Source organism: Pleurodeles waltl, chromosome 9, assembly GCF_031143425.1.
Source record: "Pleurodeles waltl isolate 20211129_DDA chromosome 9, aPleWal1.hap1.20221129, whole genome shotgun sequence".
Taxonomy (NCBI): Eukaryota; Metazoa; Chordata; class Amphibia; order Caudata; family Salamandridae; genus Pleurodeles; species Pleurodeles waltl.
The window spans coordinates 139066688-139088970 of record NC_090448.1 but is presented as its reverse complement, the minus strand read 5'-3'; the positions used below and the strand labels follow the sequence as shown (position 1 = coordinate 139088970).

The window sequence follows — 22283 nt, the reverse complement described above, 5'->3', positions numbered from 1 at the left end:
GAAACAAAGTTGCAGTTCTGTTGGAGCAGTGCCGCAGTCCTCGGGAGTTTCTTGTCTTTCTTGAAGTAGGGCAGTCCTCAGAGGATTCAGAGGTCGCTGGTCCCTTGGAAAGCGTCGCTGGAGCAGGGTTCTTTGGAAGGCAGGAGACAGGCCGGTAGGACTGGGGCCAAAGCAGTTGGTGTCTTCTGTTCTTCCTCTGCAGGGGTTTTTCAGCTCGGCAGTCTTCTTCTTCTTGTAGTTTCAGGAATCTAAATTCTTAGGTTCAGGGGAGCCCTTAAATACTAAATTTAAGGGCGTGTTTAGGTCTGGGGGGTTAGTAGCCAATGGCTACTAGCCCTGAGGGTGGGTACACCCTCTTTGTGCCTCCTCCCAAGGGGAGGGGGTCACATCCCTAATCCTATTGGGGAATCCTCCATCTGCAAGATGGAGGATTTCTAAAAGTTAGAGTCACTTCAGCTCAGGACACCTTAGGGGCTGTCCTGACTGGCCAGTGACTCCTCCTTGTTATTCTCATTATATCCTCCGGCCTTGCCGCCAAAAGTGGGGGCCGTGGCCGGAGGGGGCGGGCAACTCCACTAGCTGGAGTGTCCTGCGGTGCTGGCACAAAGGGGTGAGCCTTTGAGGCTCACCGCCAGGTGTGACAGCTCCTGCCTGGGGGAGGTGTTAGCATCTCCACCCAGTGCAGGCTTTGTTACTGGCCTCAGAGTGACAAAGGCACTCTCCCCATGGGGCCAGCAACATGTCTCGGTTGTGGCAGGCTGCTGGAACCAGTCAGCCTACACAGATAGTCGGTTAAGGTTTCAGGGGGCACCTCTAAGGTGCCCTCTGGGGTGTATTTCACAATAAAATGTACACTGGCATCAGTGTGCATTTATTGTGCTGAGAAGTTTGATACCAAACTTCCCAGTTTTCAGTGTAGCCATTATGGTGCTGTGGAGTCCGTGTTTGACAGACTCCCAGACCATATACTCTTATGGCTACCCTGCACTTACAATGTCTAAGGTTTGGCTTAGACACTGTAGGGGCACAGTACTCATGTACTGGTGCCCTCACCTATGGTATAGTGCACCCTGCCTTAGGGCTGTAAGGCCTACTAGAGGGGTGACTTATCTATACTGCATAGGCAGTGTGAGGTTGGCATGGCACCCTGAGGGGAGTGCCATGTCGACTTACTCGTTTTGTTCTCACCAGCACACACAAGCTGGTAAGCAGTGTGTCTGTGCTGAGTGAGGGGTCCCCAGGGTGGCATAAGATATGCTGCAGCCCTTAGAGACCTTCCCTGGCATCAGGGCCCTTGGTACCAGGGGTACCAGTTACAAGGGACTTTACCTGGATGCCAGGGTGTGCCAATTGTGGAATCAAAAGTACAGGTTAGGGAAAGAACACTGGTGCTGGGGCCTGGTTAGCAGGCCTCAGCACACTTTCAATTCAAAACATAGCATCAGCAAAGGCAAAAAGTCAGGGGGTAACCATGCCAAGGAGGCATTTCCTTACACAACCCCCCCCCCAAACGAAAGAGGATGAGACTAACCTTTCCCAAGAGAGTCTTCATTTTCTAAGTGGAAGAACCTGGAAAGGCCATCTGCATTGGCATGGGCAGTCCCAGGTCTGTGTTCCACTATAAAGTCCATTCCCTGTAAGGAGATGGACCACCTCAACAGTTTTGGATTTTCACCTTTCATTTGCATCAGCCATCTGAGAGGTCTGTGGTCAGTCTGAACTAGGAAGTGAGTACCAAAGAGGTATGGTCTCAGCTTCTTCAGGGACCAAACCACAGCAAAGGCCTCCCTCTCAATGGCACTCCAACGCTGCTCCCTGGGGAGTAACCTCCTGCTAATGAAAGCAACAGGCTGGTCAAGGCCATCATCATTTGTTTGGGACAAAACTGCCCCTATCCCATGTTCAGAGGCATCTGTTTGCACAATGAACTGCTTGGAGTAATCTGGAGCTTTTAGAACTGGTGCTGTGCACATAGCTTGTTTCAGGGTGTCAAAGGCCTGTTGGCATTCTACAGTCCAGTTTACTTTCTTGGGCATTTTCTTGGAGGTGAGTTCTGTGAGGGCTGTCACAATGGATCCATATCCCTTCACAAACCTCCTATAGTACCCAGTCAATCCAAGGAATGCCCTGACTTGGGTCTGGGTTTTTGGAGCTGCCCAGTCCAGAATAGTCTGGATCTTAGGCTGGAGTGGCTGAACTTGGCCTCCACCTACAAGGTGTCCCAAGTAAACCACAGTTCCCTGCCCTATCTGGCATTTGGATGCCTTGATAGAGAGGCCTGCAGATTGCAGAGCCTTCAAAACCTTCTTCAGGTGGACCAGGTGATCCTGCCAGTTGGAGCTAAAGACAGCAATATCGTCAAGATAAGCTGCACTGAAGGACTCCAAGCCAGCAAGGACTTGATTCACCAACCTTTGGAAGGTGGCAGGGGCATTCTTTAAACCAAAGGGCATAACAGTGAACTGATAATGCCCATCAGGTGTGGAGAATGCTGTCTTTTCTTTTGCTCCAGGGGCCATTTTGATTTGCCAGTACCCTGCTGTTAAGTCAAAGGTACTTAAGAATTTGGCAGCCCCTAATTTATCAATCAGCTCATCAGCTCTAGGAATGGGATGGGCATCTGTCTTGGTGACAGAGTTAAGTCCTCTGTAGTCCACACAAAACCTCATCTCTCTCTTTCCTTCTTTGGTGTGAGGTTTGGGGACTAAGACCACTGGGCTAGCCCAGGGGCTGTCAGAGTACTCAATTACTCCCAATTCCAGCATCTTGTGGACTTCCACCTTGATGCTTTCCTTAACTTGATCAGACTGTCGGAATATTTTGTTTTTGACAGGCATGCTGTCTCCTGTGTCCACATCATGGGTACACAGGTGTGTCTGACCAGGGGTTAGGGAACAGAGCTCAGCAAACTGTTGCAGGACCTTCCTACAGTCAGCTTGCTGTTGGCCAGAGAGGGTGTCTGAATAGATCACTCCATCTACTGAGCCATCTTTAGGGTCTGATGACAGAAGATCAGGGAGAGGCTCACTCTCAGCTTCCTGATCCTCATCTGTTACCATTAACAGATCAGCCCTGTCATGGAAGAGCTTAAGGCGGTTCACATGGATCACCCTCTTGGGGCTCCTGCTTGTGCCCAGGTCTACCAGATAGGTGACCTGACTCTTCCTCTCTAGCACTGGGTAAGGGCCACTCCATTTGTCCTGAAGTGCCCTGGGAGCCACAGGCTCCAAAACCCAGACTTTCTGTCCTGGTTGAAATTCAACCAGTGCAGCCTTTTGGTCATACCAACACTTCTGGAGCTGTTGGCTGGCCTCAAGGTTTTTGTTTGCCTTTTCCATGTTCTCTGCCATCCTTGAGCGAAGGCCAAGTACATAGTCCACTATGTCTTGTTTAGGCTCATGAAGAGGTCTCTCCCAGCCTTCTTTCACAAGAGCTAGTGGTCCCCTTACAGGGTGGCCAAACAGAAGTTCAAAGGGTGAGAACCCTACTCCCTTCTGAGGCACCTCTCTGTAAGCGAAAAGCAGACATGGCAGGAGGACATCCCATCTCCTTTTGAGTTTTTCTGGGAGCCCCATGATCATGCCCTTTAATGTCTTGTTGAATCTCTCAACAAGGCCATTAGTTTGTGGATGATATGGTGTAGTGAACTTATAAGTCACTCCACACTCATTCCACATGTGTTTTAGGTATGCTGACATGAAGTTGGTACCTCTGTCAGACACCACCTCCTTAGGGAAGCCCACTCTGGTAAAGATACCAATGAGGGCCTTGGCTACTGCAGGGGCAGTAGTCGACCTAAGGGGAATAGCTTCAGTATACCTAGTAGCATGATCCACTACTACTAGGATGTACATATTTCCTGAGGCTGTGGGAGGTTCCAGTGGACCCACTATGTCCACACCCACTCTTTCAAAGGGGACCCCAGCCACTGGAAGTGGAATGAGGGGGGCCTTTGGATGTCCACCTGTCTTACCACTGGCTTGACAGGTGGGACAGGAGGTGCAAAACTCCTTGACCTTCTGGGACATGTTGGCCCAGTAGAAGTGGTTGACTAACCTTTCCCACGTCTTGGTTTGTCCCAAATGCCCAGCAAGGGGAATATCATGGGCTAAGGTCAGAATAAACTCTCTGAACCCCTGAGGCACTACCACTCTCCTAGTGGCACCAGGTTTGGGATCTCTTGCCTCAGTGTACAGGAGTCCATCTTCCCAATAGACCCTATGTGTTCCATTTTTCTTGCCTTTGGACTCTTCAGCAGCTTGCTGCCTAAGGCCTTCAAGGGAAGGACAGGTTTCTTGTCCCTTACACAACTCTTCCCTTGAGGGTCCCCCTGGGCCCAAGAGCTCAACCTGATAAGGTTCCAGCTCCATAAGCTCAGTTCCCTCAGAGGGCAGAACTTCTTCCTGAGAAGAGAGGCTCTCTTTTTCTTGTTGTGTTGCAGCTGGTTTCCCAGCTGACTTTCCTTTTCTCTTGGTAGGCTGGGCCTTTCTTCCAGACTCCAGCTCTACTTTTTCACCCTGTGCCTTGCACTGTGCCCTTGTCTTGACACACACCAGTTCAGGGATACCCAGCATGGCTGCATGGGTTTTCAGTTCTACCTCAGCCCATGCTGAGGACTCCAGGTCATTTCCAAGCAAACAGTCTACTGGGATATTTGAGGAGACCACCACCTGTTTCAGGCCATTGACCCCTCCCCACTCCCCACTCTAAAGTTACCATGGGATGTACTTTCGTCTGATTGTCAGCGTTGGTGACTGGATAAGTTTGTCCAGCCAGGTATTGGCCAGGGGAAACCAGTTTCTCTGTCACCATAGTGACACTGGCACCTGTATCCCTCAGGCCCTCTACACTTGTCCCATTAAGAGCTGCTGCCTGTATTTTTGCATGTTAGGGGGCCAGACAGCCAGTGTGGCTAAATCCACCCCACCCTCAGAGACTAATGTAGCTTCAGTGTGGCACCTGATTTGCTCTGGGCACACTGTTGATCCCACTTGGAGACTGGCCATTCCAGTTTTAGCTGGAGTGGAGTTAGAAGTGGTATCTTTCTTGGGACAGGCCTTGTCTCCAGTTTGGTGTCCAGGCTGACTACAGCTACGACACCAGGCCTTTTTGGGATCAAAGTTTTTACCCTTGTACCCAGAATTGTTTTGTGAAGAGGCTCTGGGCCCACCCTCCTGTGCAGGTTTTTGGGGGCCTGTAGAAGACTCTTTACTATTTTTGTTTTTGGCTGTCTCACCACCTTTCCCCTGGGGAGGTTTTGTGACCCCTTTCTTTTGGTCACCCCCTGTGGAAGTTTTGGACACCCTAGTCTTGACCCAATGGTCCGCCTTCTTTCCCAATTCTTGGGGAGAAATTGGTCCTAGGTCTACCAGATGCTGATGCAGTTTATCATTGAAACAATTACTTAATAGGTGTTCTTTCACAAATAAATTGTAAAGCCCATCATAATTACTTACACCACTGCCTTGAATCCAACCATCTAGTGTTTTTACTGAGTAGTCTACAAAGTCAACCCAGGTCTGGCTCGAGGATTTTTGAGCCCCCCTGAATCTAATCCTATACTCCTCAGTGGAGAATCCAAAGCCCTCAATCAGGGTACCCTTCATGAGGTCATAAGATTCTGCATCTTTTCCAGAGAGTGTGAGGAGTCTATCCCTACACTTTCCTGTGAACATTTCCCAAAGGAGAGCACCCCAGTGAGATTTGTTCACTTTTCTGGTTACACAAGCCCTCTCAAAAGCTGTGAACCATTTGGTGATGTCATCACCATCTTCATATTTAGTTACAATCCCTTTAGGGATTTTCAACATGTCAGGAGAATCTCTGACCCTATTTATGTTGCTGCCACCATTGATGGGTCCTAGGCCCATCTCTTATCTTTCCCTTTCTATGGCTAGGATCTGTCTTTCCAAAGCCAATCTTTTGGCCATCCTGGCTAACTGGATGTCCTCTTCACTGGAGTTATCCTCAGTGATTTCAGAGAGGTTGGTCCCTCCTGTGAGGGAACCAGCATCTCTGACTATGATTTGTGGAGTCAGGGCTTGAGATGCCCTGTCTTCCCTAGATAGGACCGGTAGGGGGGAATCACCCTCCAAGTCACTATCATCATCCTCTGTGTTGCCATCCTCAGAGGGGTTGGCTCTTTCAAACTCTGCCAAAAGCTCCTGGAGCTGTAGTTTGGAAGGTCTGGGGCCCATTACTATTTTCTTTAGTGTACAGAGTGACCTTAGCTCCCTCATCTTAAGATGGAGGTAAGGTGTGGTGTCAAGTTCCACCACATTCATCTCTGCACTAGACATTATGCTTCTAAAAGTTGGAATACTTTTTAAGAATCTAAAACTAGTTCTAGGTTCTAATTCAAACTTTTACCAAACTTTTAAACTCTAAAAGGAAATGCTAACTGGGACTAACACAAGGCCCTAGCAGGACTTTTAAGAATTTAGAAAAATTTCAAATTGCAAAAAAAAATTCTAATGACAATTTTTGGAATTTGTCGTGTGATCAGGTATTGGCTGAGTAGTCCAGCAAATGCAAAGTCTTGTACCCCACCGCTGATCCACCAATGTAGGAAGTTGCCTCTGTATGCACTATTTCAAAGTAAGGAATAGTATGCACAGAGTCCAAGGGTTCCCCTTAGAGGTAAGATAGTGGCAAAAAGAGATAATACTAATGCTCTATTTTGTGGTAGTGTGGTCGAGCAGTAGGCTTATCAAAGGAGTAGTGTTAAGCATTTGTTGTACATACACACAGGCAATAAATGAGGAACACACACTCAGAGACAAATCCAGCCAATAGGTTTTGTTATAGAAAAATATATTTTCTTAGTTTATTTTAAGAACCACAGGTTCAAATTCTACATGTAATATCTCATTTGAAAGGTATTGCAGGTAAGTACTTTAGGAACTTTGAATCATTACATTAGCATGTATACTTTTTACATAAAACACAATAAGCTGTTTTAAAAGTGGACACAGTCCAATTTTCACAGTTCCTGGGGGTGGTAAGTTTTTGTTAGTTTTGTCAGGTAAGTAAATCACTTACAAGTCTCAGGTTTGGGTCCAAGGTAGCCCACCGTTGGGGGTTCAGAGCAACCCCAAAGTTACCACACCAGCAGCTCAGGGCCGGTCAGGTGCAGAGGTCAAAGAGGTGCCCAAAACGCATGGGCTTCAATGGAGAGAAGGGGGTGCCCCGGTTCCGGTGTGCCAGCAGGTAAGTACCCGCGTCATCGGAGGGCAGACCAGGGGGGTTTTGTGGGGCACCGGGGGGGACACAAGTCAGCACAAAAAGTACACCTTCAGCAGCGCGGGGGCGGCCGGGTGCAGTGTGCAAACAAGCGTCGGGTTCTCTGAGGTTTTCAATGAGAGATCAACGGATCTCTTCAGCGTCGCAGGCAGGCAAGGGGGGGCTCCTCGGGGTAGCCACCACCTGGGCAAGGGAGAGGGCCTCCTGGGGGTCACTCCTGCACAGGAGTTCTGTTCCTTTAGGTGCTGGGGGCTGCGGGTGCAGGGTCTTTTCCAGCCGTCGGGAAGTGGATTTCAGGCAGTCGCGGTCAGGGGGAGCCTGGGGATTCCCTCTGCAGGCGTCGCTGTGGGGGCTCAGGGGGGACAGCTTTGGTTACTCACGGTCTCGGAGTCGCCGGAGGGTCCTTCCTGAGGTGTTGGTTCTCCACCAGTCGAGTCGGGGTCGCCGGGTGCAGTGTTGCAAGTCTCACGCTTCTTGCGGAGAGTTGCAGGGGTCTTTAAATCTGCTCCTTGAAACAAAGTTGCAGTTCTGTTGGAGCAGTGCCGCTGTCCTCTGGAGTTTCTTGTCTTTCTTGAAGTAGGGCAGTCCTCAGAGGATTCAGAGGTCGCTGGTCCCTTGGAAAGCGTCGCTGGAGCAGGGTTCTTTGGAAGGCAGGAGACAGGCCGGTAGGACTGGGGCCAAAGCAGTTGGTGTCTTCTGTTCTTCCTCTGCAGGGGTTTTTGAGCTCGGCAGTCTTCTTCTTCTTGTAGTTTCAGGAATCTAAATTCTTAGGTTCAGGGGAGCCCTTAAATACTAAATTTAAGGGCGTGTTTAGGTCTGGGGGGTTAGTAGCCAATGGCTACTAGCCCTTAGGGTTGGTACACCCTCTTAGTGCCTCCTCCCAAGGGGAGGGGGTCACATCCCTAATCCTATTGGGGAATCCTCCATCTGCAAGATGGAGGATTTCTAAAAGTTAGAGTCACTTCAGCTCAGGACACCTTAGGGGCTGTCCTGACTGGCCAGTGACTCCTCCTTGTTATTCTCCTTATTTCCTCCGGCCTTGCCGCCAAAAGTGGGGGCCGTGGCCGGAGGGGGCGGGCAACTCCACTAGCTGGAGTGTCCTGCGGTGCTGGCACAAAGGGGTGAGCCTTTGAGGCTCACCGCCAGCTGTGACAGCTCCTGCCTGGGGGAGGTGTTAGCATCTCCACCCAGTGCAGGCTTTGTTACTGGCCTCAGAGTGACAAAGGCACTCTCCCCATGGGGCCAGCAACATGTCTCGGTTGTGGCAGGCTGCTGGAACCAGTCAGCCTACACAGATAGTCGGTTAAGGTTTCAGGGGGCACCTCTAAGGTGCCCTCTGGGGTGTATTTCACAATAAAATGTACACTGGCATCAGTGTGCATTTATTGTGCTGAGAAGTTTGATACCAAACTTCCCAGTTTTCAGTGTAGCCATTATGGTGCTGTGGAGTCCGTGTTTGACAGACTCCCAGACCATATACTCTTATGGCTACCCTGCACTTACAATGTCTAAGGTTTGGCTTAGACACTGTAGGGGCACAGTACTCATGTACTGGTGCCCTCACCTATGGTATAGTGCACCCTGCCTTAGGGCTGTAAGGCCTACTAGAGGGGTGACTTATCTATACTGCATAGGCAGTGTGAGGTTGGCATGGCACCCTGAGGGGAGTGCCATGTCGACTTACTCGTTGTGTTCTCACCAGCACACACAAGCTGGTAAGCAGTGTGTCTGTGCTGAGTGAGGGGTCCCCAGGGTGGCATAAGATATGCTGCAGCCCTTAGAGACCTTCCCTGGCATCAGGGCCCTTGGTACCAGGGGTACCAGTTACAAGGGACTTACCTGGATGCCAGGGTGTGCCAATTGTGGAATCAAAAGTACAGGTTAGGGAAAGAACACTGGTGCTGGGGCCTGGTTAGCAGGCCTCAGCACACTTTCAATTCAAAACATAGCATCAGCAAAGGCAAAAGGTCAGGGGGTAACCATGCCAAGGAGGCATTTCCTTACAGAATGTATTTAGCATATCGTTTTAATTAAAAATGTTAATGAAATTAAAAATAGCTTATTATAATTCACCATCCAACTGGAGAACATATCATAATGTTTTTTTTGTTTTTAATGTAATTGCATCTAAATATAATCAAATATTTACTACTTGTTAGAGTTAGGAGTCCCTATTTCTCCAAAAGTAATTTAAATAATATAATTAAATATTTTTAAATATAGTCAGGTTACTGCTAAATTCAAGTATAGTGTTAACATTAATAGAAGAATTACTTTATGGTGAGGGCTTAAGTAAAAGTGATGAAGACAAGGTATGTAAATGTCAGGGGTTAAGGATAGGGAGTCAGCATAAAGGTAGGAGGAATTGAAGGGGCCAAGTAAAGACTATTTTAAATGTAATAGGCATAAGGTTGAAGAAGTGGCGGGATGAAGTGTTGAGGTTTGATTTATGGTACTTAGAAGCAAATGGTGGTTGAAGTAATGACATATTCATTATGGCATTAGCTAAAAATGTGGGGTTTTAATTTTATTTGTTGAATTTTAAAGTAAACATCAATGTTTTTAATCAAAATAATTATGTATTTTCTTGGTACTAATAATATGAACGACATGATTAGAGGATTACCTGAATAAAAAAAATCAGTAGAGACATCAAAGTCATTGGACGGCCACATTAAAAACTGCGGGCATTCAAATCTTCTGGCATTACAGCATAAAGAATTTAGGGCCAGATGTAGGAAACGTTTTGCATGGCACAAACAGCGAATTTCGCTGTTTGCGACATGCAAAAAGCACATCGCGATGCCCATTCCCATTTTGCGAGTCGGTAACCTGGTTACCGACTCGCAAAATGGGAATGCGAGTCGCATATAGGAAGGGGTGTTCCTCTTCCTATTTGCGATTCGCATCGCGATGCAGAATTGTTTTGTGACCGCGAACGCAGTCGCAAAGCAATTTGCTGTTACCACCAGTGTCACACTGGTGGTAACCCGTTCGCAAAAGGGAAGGGGTCCCCATGGGACCCCTTCCCCTTTGTAAATGGCCCAGAAAACATTTTTTCAGAGCAGGCAGTGGTCCGTAATGAAACAAAAACGTTTCATTTTTTCGTTTGTATTGCAACTCGTTTTCCTTTAAGGAAAACGGGCTGCATTACAACAACAAAAAACTGCTTTATTTAAAAGCAGTCACAGACATGGTGGTCTGCTGTCTCCAGCAGGCCACCATCCCTGTGAGTGCTGCGACTCGCAAGGGGATCGCAAATTGTGACCCACCTCATTAATGTTAATGAGGTGGGCCTTTGCGACCCCCTTGCGACTCGCAGATGGTGTCAGGGACACCATCCTGCATCCGGGTTTGCGACTCGCACATTGTGAGTCGCTCAGACTCGCAATTTGCGAGTCGCAAACCCGGAATTTTGAACATCTGGCCCATAGTGTGGAAAGTCCATATACTCCACAAGAAGAAGTGCCATGACAGCAAAGGTAACCTTGGGGTTCTCTCCGCGATAAGGAAATATTACTAACCCACAACTCAGTGTTTCAGGGCAAAGCAGAAATTCCAGCCATCTCAGGAGTCAAACTCTGGGGGTCGTCAGATGCAGACAATAAAATGTGATATAGTGGCAAATTATTTCCTGAAGTACATGTAAATTCCTCATTCCATCTTGTAGCGTGCAATCTGATTTTGTGTAACTGAAGCTGAAAGCAAGAATCAATGAAGTATAACCCCTTAGCTGCTGAGGTTTTTCTACCTCCAGTGTCAAGCTCTTTTTTATATCTGTGGAACTTCGTGCGTAGGCCATCATAGATTTGTACCATAAAAAGTATTCAGGCAAAATCCAGATCTTGGAGATTCTCTTTTTGAAGTAGCCAGGGTTGCAAATTCCACTGGAGGGAACTGAGAAAATAGCCAAAACAGCAAAAGTTTGGTTTCTGTTGGTAAAATGTGGAAAGAGTGCTATGCTGAAAAGAAAAAGAGACTTGCATTATTTCACGTTTGATACATTGCTGTGACAAGCACTAGGCCCACCACATAAGTGCAGATGCATTTTTTTAAAGAGAGGTGTAGGAATGCTGGGTAGGAGGAAATCTTTGGATCCCTGCAGATTTCGAAAGTTTCTGTCACAAAAATATTAGGAAAATTAGTGATTTTAGGGGAAGTTTGAGGTTTGCAGGGCATTGTAGATAAGAAAACGTCATGGGATCCATGCAAGACACATTACCACTCGACTTCCCCCAACTATCTAATTTTCAAAAACAGATGTCCATGGATGACGACTGAGCCAGGGACCAAATGACACAGCTACCCCATTGCAAGTGTCTCCACATTTTGTTTTGGATCCTTTAGTGTAGTGGGTACTAGGCCAAGCCACAAAAGCGTGGGACAGCTGCAGAGGAATTTTGTGGATCTTTGCAGGTTCAAGAAGTTTCAGTCACTGAAATGTGAAGAAAATATATGATTTTAGCCAATGATTATGATTGTGCAGCATTATGAGTAAGAGAACTTTGAGGGATGCAGGCAGGGCACACCACCCTTGACTCCCCTGGGTCTATCATTTTCAGACATTTCTAAGCTCACAAGGTTTCTTTGAGTGGTGGCCGAGCATAATCTTGAACAGTACAGCCATTTAGCATGGCAAGTAAGAGGAATTTGAATGTATCTCCACTCTTTTTGTTCGTATGTCATAACTACACCAAAATAATCCAAATGATCTCTTGCTTGACAAGAAGATGGGGATGCTCTGTGCCCCAAAATGACCAAAATACTGTTGGGGGTTTGGGGTTGGTGGTTAGGGCCAATGCCAAGGTGGCATACAAACAAAAAATGCATCCCTGGTGCCTAGAAAGCTTTCTGCCCCACACTCAACAGCAGAATTGTAGCAAATGCCACAATCAACAGTGAAACTCTGTTGGGCCATTCTAGGGGGCGGTACAGTCCAACTCCAGGGTGGGCAACCCCACACTCATTCCTTTTTTTTATTTGATAATTTTTTTCCTAGGGTCTAGTAGGTTTTCTGTCCCCAAAGGTTGTATTGAGATAACTCCCTCAATATGCCCCTGGAGGGCAGGAAGACTGTTGGGCATGCTCTGGAGAGGAGGCTCACCTTGATATGTGGGTGGGCAGCCCCGACACCTTCTTTTTTTATTTCCTTATTTTTCCCTGTGTTCTAGAAGGCATTCTGCCCCCAGGGGCAGATTGTGTTAAATTCACCAAATCCCCTCCTCGGTGGCAGAAAGACTGTAGTGCTTGTTCTGGTGTGGGGGTACAGCACGATGCTTAGACGGGACAAGTATGAAGGGGCACAGGTCAATGTCGATGGGGAGTGCTCTCCCAAAAGAAAAATGTAAAATATTCCCTACTGCCCAGTGGGCTTTTTTCCATCTTGTGGGGTAGATTGGGTGCAATTAGTCCTTATGCTTCCTTTGATGTGAGTGTCAACAAAGCAAACTGTTACTGGTTCCGGACATTGTTTTCTGTTTCATTGGTTGGCTCTATTGGGAGGCAATTCAACCATGCCTGCTTTCAAAATCTGTATTTCTTGTTATACGTAAAAAAAACTTTAGGTTTGTTTTTCCCATTATGTACTCCAAACAAGGTCTGGTGACAAGCCTAGAATAGATCTGTTTTTTATATTTACTTTGAGACAGACAACACCTCCTGTTTTCCTTATGGAGCTGACTTGCTGTGCTTGAAATGTGCCTATTGCTTATCTGACCTCGGCCAGGGGTGGAGTCACAGATTGTTGTTTCTTAATTTCCTGCCAATATTCATAAATCATATTGATGGTTACTTTCAAAGGTATGCCTCTTAACCGCTTTATTGTGGTGGCTGACCTATTGATATGCACTGCACTAAATTGACAGCGTGGTCATCCGCCATACTGGAAAAACATTTATCTGGTGAAAACTCCAGAAACATTTTGTTTTCCTAAATCAAAGTCAGCACTTGAAGGAAGAGTTTTCCTCATGTCCTGATTCTGATTTTTTTTTATTGTTTTGCTATTACGAGCACCACGGGCAGTGCACTATTGTTACAGCTCAGCAAAAGTGAAAGCAGACCATGCTAGTGACGCAGTCTGCTTTCAAGTTTGATCAATGTGGGGGGTATACCTCTGCCCCCTAAAAACTGCTCATCACGAGAGAGGACAATGTCCCCTTTCAAATCCTGTCTTTTCCTAGTGCATCTCTGTTTGTGGATCACGATGACCATGCAATCTTCAAGCAGGGCTCCAACCTCCTAGGCACCAGGGAGGTTTTCTTGTGGGGTAGCGGTCCCCCTGTGCATAAGTCTGTGCTTGCCCCAGCCCCCTTGGCAAATCAATCATTCTGCTTTCCTGGGGGGCAGAGAGGAAGGGCCCGATTCACAAAAGTAAACTTATACTCTTGTTCTACGTTTAGACCAAAAGTCTAAGTTCACAACTTTTCGGTATTCACAAAGGTAAGTTACCAATAGTATATTTATGTCTGCAATCGGGGCAGAATCTCCGCGCTCGGAGTAGAGAACCTTCTGAGTGCGGAGATTCCACTCCAGGTGCAGAGAGTACACCCTGGGTGTGGAGTGGAATCTCCACACTTGGGTGGAGAGTCCACCCCAAGTGCAGAGATTCCACCCCGAGTGCGGAGATTATGTCCTGAGTGTGGACATAAAGATACTACTCGTAATTTACCTTTGTGGATACTGAAATGTTTTAAACCTAGACTTTTGGTCTAAACTTAGGTCAAAAGTCTGAGTTTACCTTTGTGAAATGGAAAATAATAAAATGGATTTAGCTTTGCTATCCTCATTAGAAATACTACATGCAAGAGCTATTAAGATTCTTACCATAGTAAATAAGATAGTTAAAGACAAAATTGATCACTGCTGCCCCCTATCTGCCAAATAGAAGGGAGGCAAAAGAATATGAGAATCAATCATACACACATTAGCCAACAAAGGTAAAAAAGTAGCAATATTTCACCAATAGCTGAAATCAAAGATGAGACTGGTCACGTCATCAGAGGCTCTCATGCTATTTTGCAGCAATGTCAATTCTTTTACCAGAGACTACATACGGCACTCAGCCACCCTAATATGTCCAAATGCACACTCATATACATAACAAAAAACAATCGCAATTGAGGAAGGATGATTAGTAGATGGTTGATAATGTAATTGTCTGCATAAAATTAAACATGCAGTGCATATCCTACCTAGCAGGAAAGCCCCAGGATCAGATGCAATTCCAACAGAATTTTACAAGATTTTCTCCAGGGCTCAGATACATGTAATGGTGATGGCGGCTAGGGAACTTTACTAAGGGGCAGGGGTCCCATCCTTATTGAGTACAATAAATATAGTGATATTTTTATGAAAGAATAAACCATCTAGTGACTGTAAATCTTATCAAACACTATCATTGGTTAATAGTGATGCTATGCTCTATACAAATATGTTAGCAAAGCAATTAGCATTAATAATTACTCTATTGGTTTGTACAGAACAATATGGCTTTATTCTTGTACATGACACTACTATACATGTTATAATCACAACAGCCATGTTCGATGAGGCCCAAATTTGCCATAAAGAAGTAGGTATGATCTTGCTTGACCCTGAAAACGTTTTTGGTTGGGTATCTTGGAATTTTCTTTTCTTGGCTATGAATATGATGGGGTTCAGCTCCTAGAATTAAAGCATTGTACATTTCCCCAGTTTACAGGGTTTTAGCCTTGGGGAAAACCTCTAATACATTTTCCATATCTCATGTTACAAGACAAGGGTATCCAATATCACCAATACTGTTTCGCTTATTTGGAACTGTATTTGCAAGCTCTTAAAAAGAACACAAGTATTGTACCGGTTATAATCAATTACATTAGTGTTAAGGTTTCAACATATGCTGATGACCCTGGAATATATTCTGATAATGAGGCCAAATTATTTCTAATTACAGGTTACAGAGTAATGATCTACAGGTGGTTCAAGATGCTACATTTCTGGTATTAGGATTCATAGTAACATAAGTAATATTGTTAAAATTAATTTCGCAACCTTGCTATAAAAATTAGTTTCATGTTTTTGTCACTTGCCTAAACATCCCATTAGTTTGCCAGGACGATGCAACATTACGAAATGAATACTGCGCCCAAATTGTTGTATTTATTCAGATCAATACCTTTCCTTTGCTGATGTGTTTCTTGATACTTTGAATCTGTTATTGGTACTTTTTTATTTGTCTATCACAAGGCAAGGAGAGCTACGATCTTCATGAAACTACCTATCTTCAGAGGAGGGGTGCTAGCGCTCCCTGGCTTTCAGTTTTACTATTGGGCTGTTATGGCTCAACATATGGCTGGATTAGTTATAGGTTCACAAAACCAGTACTCTACAATGTATCAACTAATTCTTGAGTCAAATGTAAGGATTTATTTGATAACTCATGTTGATGAAACTTCCAGTTCAAAGCCATTCTAGCAGTTAAGACTCTCTGAAATAAATGGGCATTGTTTTGGCAGTAAACCATTATCCTCCATTGCTCCATATCCACCACTTCCAAGTATCTTTCAAGATTATATATTAAACTCATGGTCATAATCAGATCTTTCACCAGTTGGGCAGTTAAACTATGAGGAACTTCTGTGATCTTTTTCAGGCAGATGATCGAAATACTGTTTGCTGCAGGCTAAGTTTTTTTAATATCTAGAGTTGCTGGGCTAATATTTGGAAAATGAAATTTGAAATGTCACCCAAAACTGATTTAATAAAACCTTTGAAAACCATTCAAACACATATTATGATTTAGGTGTTTTATAATATTTTCAGTAACACTGCAGATATTCATAAGGATAGTTTATCTATGAAATATTCTGAGAAATTAGACTATGATTTATGTGAAGAAGAAACTGCTATAGCATTAAACATGGGGTACTTTAGCTTCAGCGTCGCCAGTCTATGGTGACAGCACTTCAAAATATGAAATATGTTGCATTATTCTTTCCAAAAAACTTTTTTCATGGAAGTGCAGGAGTGATTCTAAAGCACTTGATGCAATCATGTAGGTGCAGATAAATTTAATGTGTTTGTGCCTAAGAGAGTGTTGGGCTAAAGTTACAGCAGTTATTGCTGATTTTATACATCATGATTCAATTTATACAACTGAATGTATTAAGTTTGGAACCGATGACGAAATTCCTCATAAGTATATATTCTTTGTATTTAATGCTATTGCTGTGGCGAAATTTTGCATAGCTCTAGACTGGATTAACCCTAATTCACCAAGTATAAAGAAGTGGCGAAATCTGATATGTAACTTATGTGAATTTGTGGTGGCATTAAAACGTGTCAAAGGTAGTCATGTAGTCATGAAAACAAGTGTTTCATCCTGAAATGTGGACCAGTTACTAATTATAATGATAATAATGTAAACCATCAGAATGAATAATGTTATTGCTTAACTAAATTATTTACATAATGAATTTAGACAAATCTGGCTCCAGACACAATCTCTGATAATAGTCACTGACTTTTTTGTTAAATTTCCTTCTTTCATATTATGTTGGACCTGGCCCTTTTGGCAGGGTCATCCCCAAACTTTTTGCCTCTTTCCTTCTATTTTTTCCGACCTGTTTTTGTTGGCTTTAGGACTCTGTCAAAATTGTATTTATGATTGGTTTATCCATGATTGGCATATTTGATTTACTAGCAAATTCCTTGTAAGGTGCACCAGAGGTGCCCAGGGTCTCTAAATCAAATGCTACTAGAGGGTCTCCAGCACTGATTGTGCCACCCACAAGCGTAGTCCTGTCTACATGTCTCAGACCTGCCACTGCAGTGTCTGTGTGGGCAGTTTGGAACTGCCAGTTCGACCTGGCATGTGTACCCACTTGCCAGGCCCAAACCTTCCCTCTTACTACATATGTAAGGTAGGTCCAAGGCAGACCCATGGGCAGGGTGAAGTGTATTTTAAAGGTAGGACATGTTCTGGTGTGTTTTACGTATCCTGATAGTGAAATGCTGCTAAATTCGGTTTTCACTATTGCAAAGTCTATCTCTCCCATAGGTTAACTTGGGGATTGCCTTGAAATATCTTATTAGTGTGATTTCTCATTGGGAGCAGATAGAGATAATGGAGTTTGTGGTCTCTGAACTCACAATTTAAAAATACATCTTTTGGTGAAGTTGGTTTTTAGATTGTAAGTTTGAAAATACCACTTTTAGAAAGTGGGCATTTTCTTGCTTAACTGCTCTGTGCCTCTGCCTGTCTGTGGAATACACGTCTGTGTCAGGATGACAGTTGGGCTGTTTGTGAATTCACTCTAGACAGTCACACAAAGGGAGCAGAGGTGTGCCTTGCATACCTTGATGGGTCTTCCTAAGCTACAGTAGAGGGAGGAGCGGACATTGCACCTAAATAGGGCTGGACCAGCCCTTACACAAATAAGTCTCCAATCCTCTGGAGTGTGTCTGGGGCTAGGGCAACAAAGACAGAGTCTTGTGCACTACAAACACTTTCATTTGATGTTTGCCTACTTCAAAGGCAGAAATGAGTATAAGTATCAGGCCACTGAGACCAGAACTTCAGAACACTTCTGGACTGAGGACATTCTCCCAGGAAGAAGAGCTGAATGCTACAGGATGAGTGACTGCCACTCTGTCTGTTGCCTTGCTATGCTGGCCTGCTACTTGCTGCTTCTGTCCTGGGAGTGAAAGGACTGGATTTAGCTTTCTACATCCTGCTTTCCATGGTTCTCCAATAGCTTGAACTGAGCTTGCCTCCTGTTAGAAGGCTCAAGGACATCAAAGACTTCATCTGCTAGCACCTGGACTTTCTTGCGGAGAGTTCTGACTTGCCACGTGGTGCCAAATCCAGGTCCTGAGCCCTTGGAAGTGAGTTCTGGTGAAAACAAGAAGAAACTAAGTGCATTGACTCCAGAGCAACTTCGGAACTGGTGCCGCTGTCCAACTGCACCTTTGCCTGCACCTGGAGCTGTGGTCCCTGCTGAATGGAACAACCACAAACAACGCCACAGGCCCGAGGCCGCTGGAGCAACTCCAAAGTCCCGCCACATCTTGAGTCCTGAGTGCTGTGTCCCTGATGTCCGGGACACCCAACTCCCTCGCAGCAGCTGTGGCTCCGTCGTGTGATCGTGAGACCGTGAAGTCGACGCCACATGTCTTTACCTGCTGGATTCATTTACCCTGCCGGATTGTAAGGAAACAATGCCTCGCCACGAAGCCACAACACCTCCCCTGCAACCGTAAGGAACTGACACCTCACCTCTCATGCTTCGCAGTAAGGAACCGATGCCCCCACCTCCCTCGTAGCAGTAAGGAACCAACACCGCGCCGGCTCCAGCAACGCTTCACCTTACCGTCTTTGTTTTATCATTTTTGAAAGGTACTGTACCTGGGGGTCTGTGTGACTCCATGACCAGCCTGCACTCCCTTGCGAGTGGCATCCGACTGTTCGGAAGCCTCCGCGTACAATGTCGTGATAGCCCCCCGTTGGATCTATTGTGTTTCTAAGAGCTATACTGAAGTTTAATCTTTGAAAATTCGTATCTCTGCTTGTGTATGGTGGATTTTTGTTGTTTTGGTCTTGTTTTATTCTGATAAATATTGGCTATTTTTCTAAACTGGTATGGAGTATGTTTGTGGTGTTTTTACTGTGTTACTGTGTGTGTGTGTGTGTGTACAAATGCTTTTACACATTGCCTCTGAGATAAGCCTGACTGCTTGTGCCAAGCTACCAAGGGGGTGAGCAGGGGCTATTTTAGCTGTGTGACTCCCTTAACCTGACTAAAGTGAGGGTCCCTACTTGGACATGGTGCAAACCACTGCAAACTAGAGACCCCATTTCTAACAACATTTAAATTTGTGCTATTCAGTCATCCTCTGCTAAATAAAATAAAAATACTCAGCTATCTCTGTCTGTCTTCAGGTGGATCTCCCTCCACACATCCTTGCAGATTGAAATTTCATTATCTAATGATAATCCCATGTCTCTCCTCATGCACTACTTATAAACAAAGTCAAACTTAGCTAATTAAACTCTTATTTGTCATCCAACTCACATCTACACGTATCATCACTATACGTCATACAATACAAATCAGTGTTAGTCATAGTATTACAGTAATGTAATCCAGTGCACCACCTGCCTCTTAGTAACTCACCCTGATTCATATTGCTATCACTGATAGAAAATATTGTGACCGGCGTTACCTGTAACATTTGACAAACTTACAGTGAAGGTAATTTTTTATGACTAAGAATGACTACAGCCACAATACCTGACATCCTCAGAACAGCATATGCCTGTCAGAATTAAGACCTCTAGTAAGCAACAATTTAGTAAGGCCCCCTGAGTCTCTGTGAAAGTTTGATCAACTTCTGATGTGTTATATTCTCAAGGTGGCATTAATTTAGGATTCGTGAACACTTCACAGGTCAGTAACAAGTGATCAGAGCCAGCCTCTGCTAAAATAGCGCCTTTGGATTGGGGAGAGAAATTAGGCGCCCTTGCTGATAGCAGTGAATTAAATGGGGCAGCAGGGGTGCCCTTTTGTGTTCACTGGTCAGTCCCTGGATGAACAGTGACCGGCCCCTGAACACAAACACCACCAGACCTCCCTCAGCTCACCTAAATCACCGATAATTTAGCTGCCTCACACAGACTGTGGTGCTGTTGATGTGTGTCAGCGGGGGTGAGAGGACAAGGAAGGGGGCTAAAGGGGCGCTAAAAACTTTGCCCAGGGTATGGTAATGAAGGACTGAAACCACTTTAAACTGACAAATCAGGCAGAAACGAACAGGCAGGTACAAGGCTGTGGCAAGATGAGAAGGGCGCTGCTATTGGCATAATCTTAATACATGCAGTTCCATGCGCCCCTCAGAATATTGACAGCGTGGGCCTGAGCTCAGCTCGCCCATTCTCAATGCTGGCCCTGCCTCCGATACCTGAGCCCGGTGGAGAGAGGCACTATTCGGTGATACACCAAATCCTCAGAGAGCAGCACACTCCTGTGACACCTGAGATTCTCTGCGAAGGCACATCTGTTCATACCCAGATCAGGTCACAAAGGCACTAGCCAATAATATCAGAGATCTACTGAGAATGACGCGAACATATGTAACCTGAGACCCACACTGTGAACCTCTGCTACCAGGGATGTTTTGTGAAAAATATTAACATGTGAAACCTCAGACCCATCATTACATTAACATGTGACATCCGAGATGTTCTCTGAATCATACCAACATGTGAAACCCAAGACCTGCAAGCTGTACCTAACTGTAATCCCAGAAATCCCCTCTAAATGACACAAATGTGAAATTTGAGAGATGCAGAAATTACACTTACCTCGTGATCCCCGACATCTGTGGATGACACTAACATGTGAAACCTGAGACCAGTAGTTACACTAACTTCGAATACCAGAGTTGTCCATTGAATAACACCATTGTGAAACCCGAAACCTGCAGTACATTGAACTGCTACCCGAGAGATCGCCTTTGAATGAAATTAGCAAGTGAAACGTGAGACCAACAGATTTACACTAACCTGTGATACCAGATGATTTTGGTGAATGATACTAACATGTGAAACCTGAGATATACAGTTACACTAGCCCCTGGTGTCAGAGATGTTCGTCAAATGGCAACGACATGAGACCCACAGAGTTACACTAGCATGCCCTACCTCACATTCTCTAAGAATGACCCTAACAAGTGAAATCTGACCTGTGACATCTAATGTCATCGGCAAATGATACTAACGTGTAAAACCTGAGATTTGCAGATTTACACAACTTGTGATTCCAGAGATCTCCTGTGATTAACATGTGAAGCCAGAAACCTGCAGTTGAACTAACCTTTTATGCCCGAGATCTCCTTTAAATTACAGTAAAGTAAACCTGAATCCCACTATTACACTATCCTGTAATACCTTAAATCATCTGTGAATGACTCTAATATGTGAAATCTGAGACACACGGAGTTACACTAATCTATGACTTCTTTAATTTTTTGTGTGAATGGTACTAACACCTGAAATCTGAGACAGGCAGTTAACCTGTGCCACCTGTGAGCCCACAAGAATGGCTTGCCATGAGGAACTCGGCCCCCAAGGTAAATGCCACACAGGTATCCCCAAGACATGCAAAGCCTGATGGTCTTTGCATGGCACAGTATAACACTAGATAAGATCCTGGGGAAATGCCACTAACCGGGAGTACATTAAATAAAGTGGTACTAATCAGTGTAACCTGGATCCACCAGGACTGGGAGTAACAGGAACCTGCAACACCTGGAGAGAGTGGTACCCATCCAAGTGACATCAGACATTCTCAAAACATTGGTACTAACCTTTGAAATCCGAGCTGCTCAGAGTGGCTCCTTCCTGCTTCTATTGTTAGAGTGGTACAGGCCAGTGATTCTCAAAGAGTGTCTCTGCCTGACCTACGACACCTGAGACGCTCTGACAGTGTAAAAGCAGAAGAACACTTTCCAGGAGAAGCCCAGCCAGCCTTTCCTTCTTTCTCGTCTACCTCCTTTTCTTGGTTTCGGCTTGTCTTTTTTGCTTTTGGATAGTCTGGGTGACGTCTAGTCTCCAGCTCATTCCGAATTCTGTGGGTGGGTCTTGGAGCAGATCAGTTCGTTTCATAAAAGGAGGCGGGCGGGGCAGATACACCTGAGCAATCTGAGGATGAGTGACACAAAAGAAGGACAGCAAAGATTTCTTCCTAGCATCACAGTGTGTGTTTACCTGACAGCGATCCTGCAACGTGAGCATTCCACGTGCTCTAGTACTGCTCGCGGTAAAGGAGTCAACAATCTAGTGTCATTTATGGATAAAGAAACCTCCGTAGAGTTACAGCAGTGGGAAATAAGCAATGCTAAGCTGAATTAATACTCCCAACCCCTGCCTCCCCCCCAAAAAACTCAACGTAAGCAGTTCAAGGGGTTCTGGTGAAAAGATGTTCCTTATTCCAGCCACGCGCTCAAACATTATCCTTCTGTGCCCTTTCTCGTTATACGATAATCCGTTTCAAGTCCACTTT

The 22283-nt window shown here is 45.3% G+C and overlaps 1 protein-coding gene across 6 annotated transcripts in view; it reads right to left on the bottom strand.

Moving 5' to 3' along the window:
* The window catches only part of LOC138259028 (transmembrane protein 40-like), a 181386-nt gene extending 159496 nt beyond the window's left edge, over positions 1–21890 (bottom strand). For 3 of the 6 annotated variants that reach the window (XM_069206433.1, XM_069206432.1, XM_069206434.1), the window contains exon 1: positions 21589–21887. The gene's annotated coding sequence lies outside the window, so the exon portion shown is untranslated. Of the gene's footprint in view, positions 1–21588 lie in introns of all 6 variants that reach the window. The other 3 variants (XM_069206431.1, XM_069206429.1, XM_069206430.1) reach the window with 3 other exon arrangements.
* Between the last annotated feature and the right edge of the window lie 393 nt (positions 21891–22283).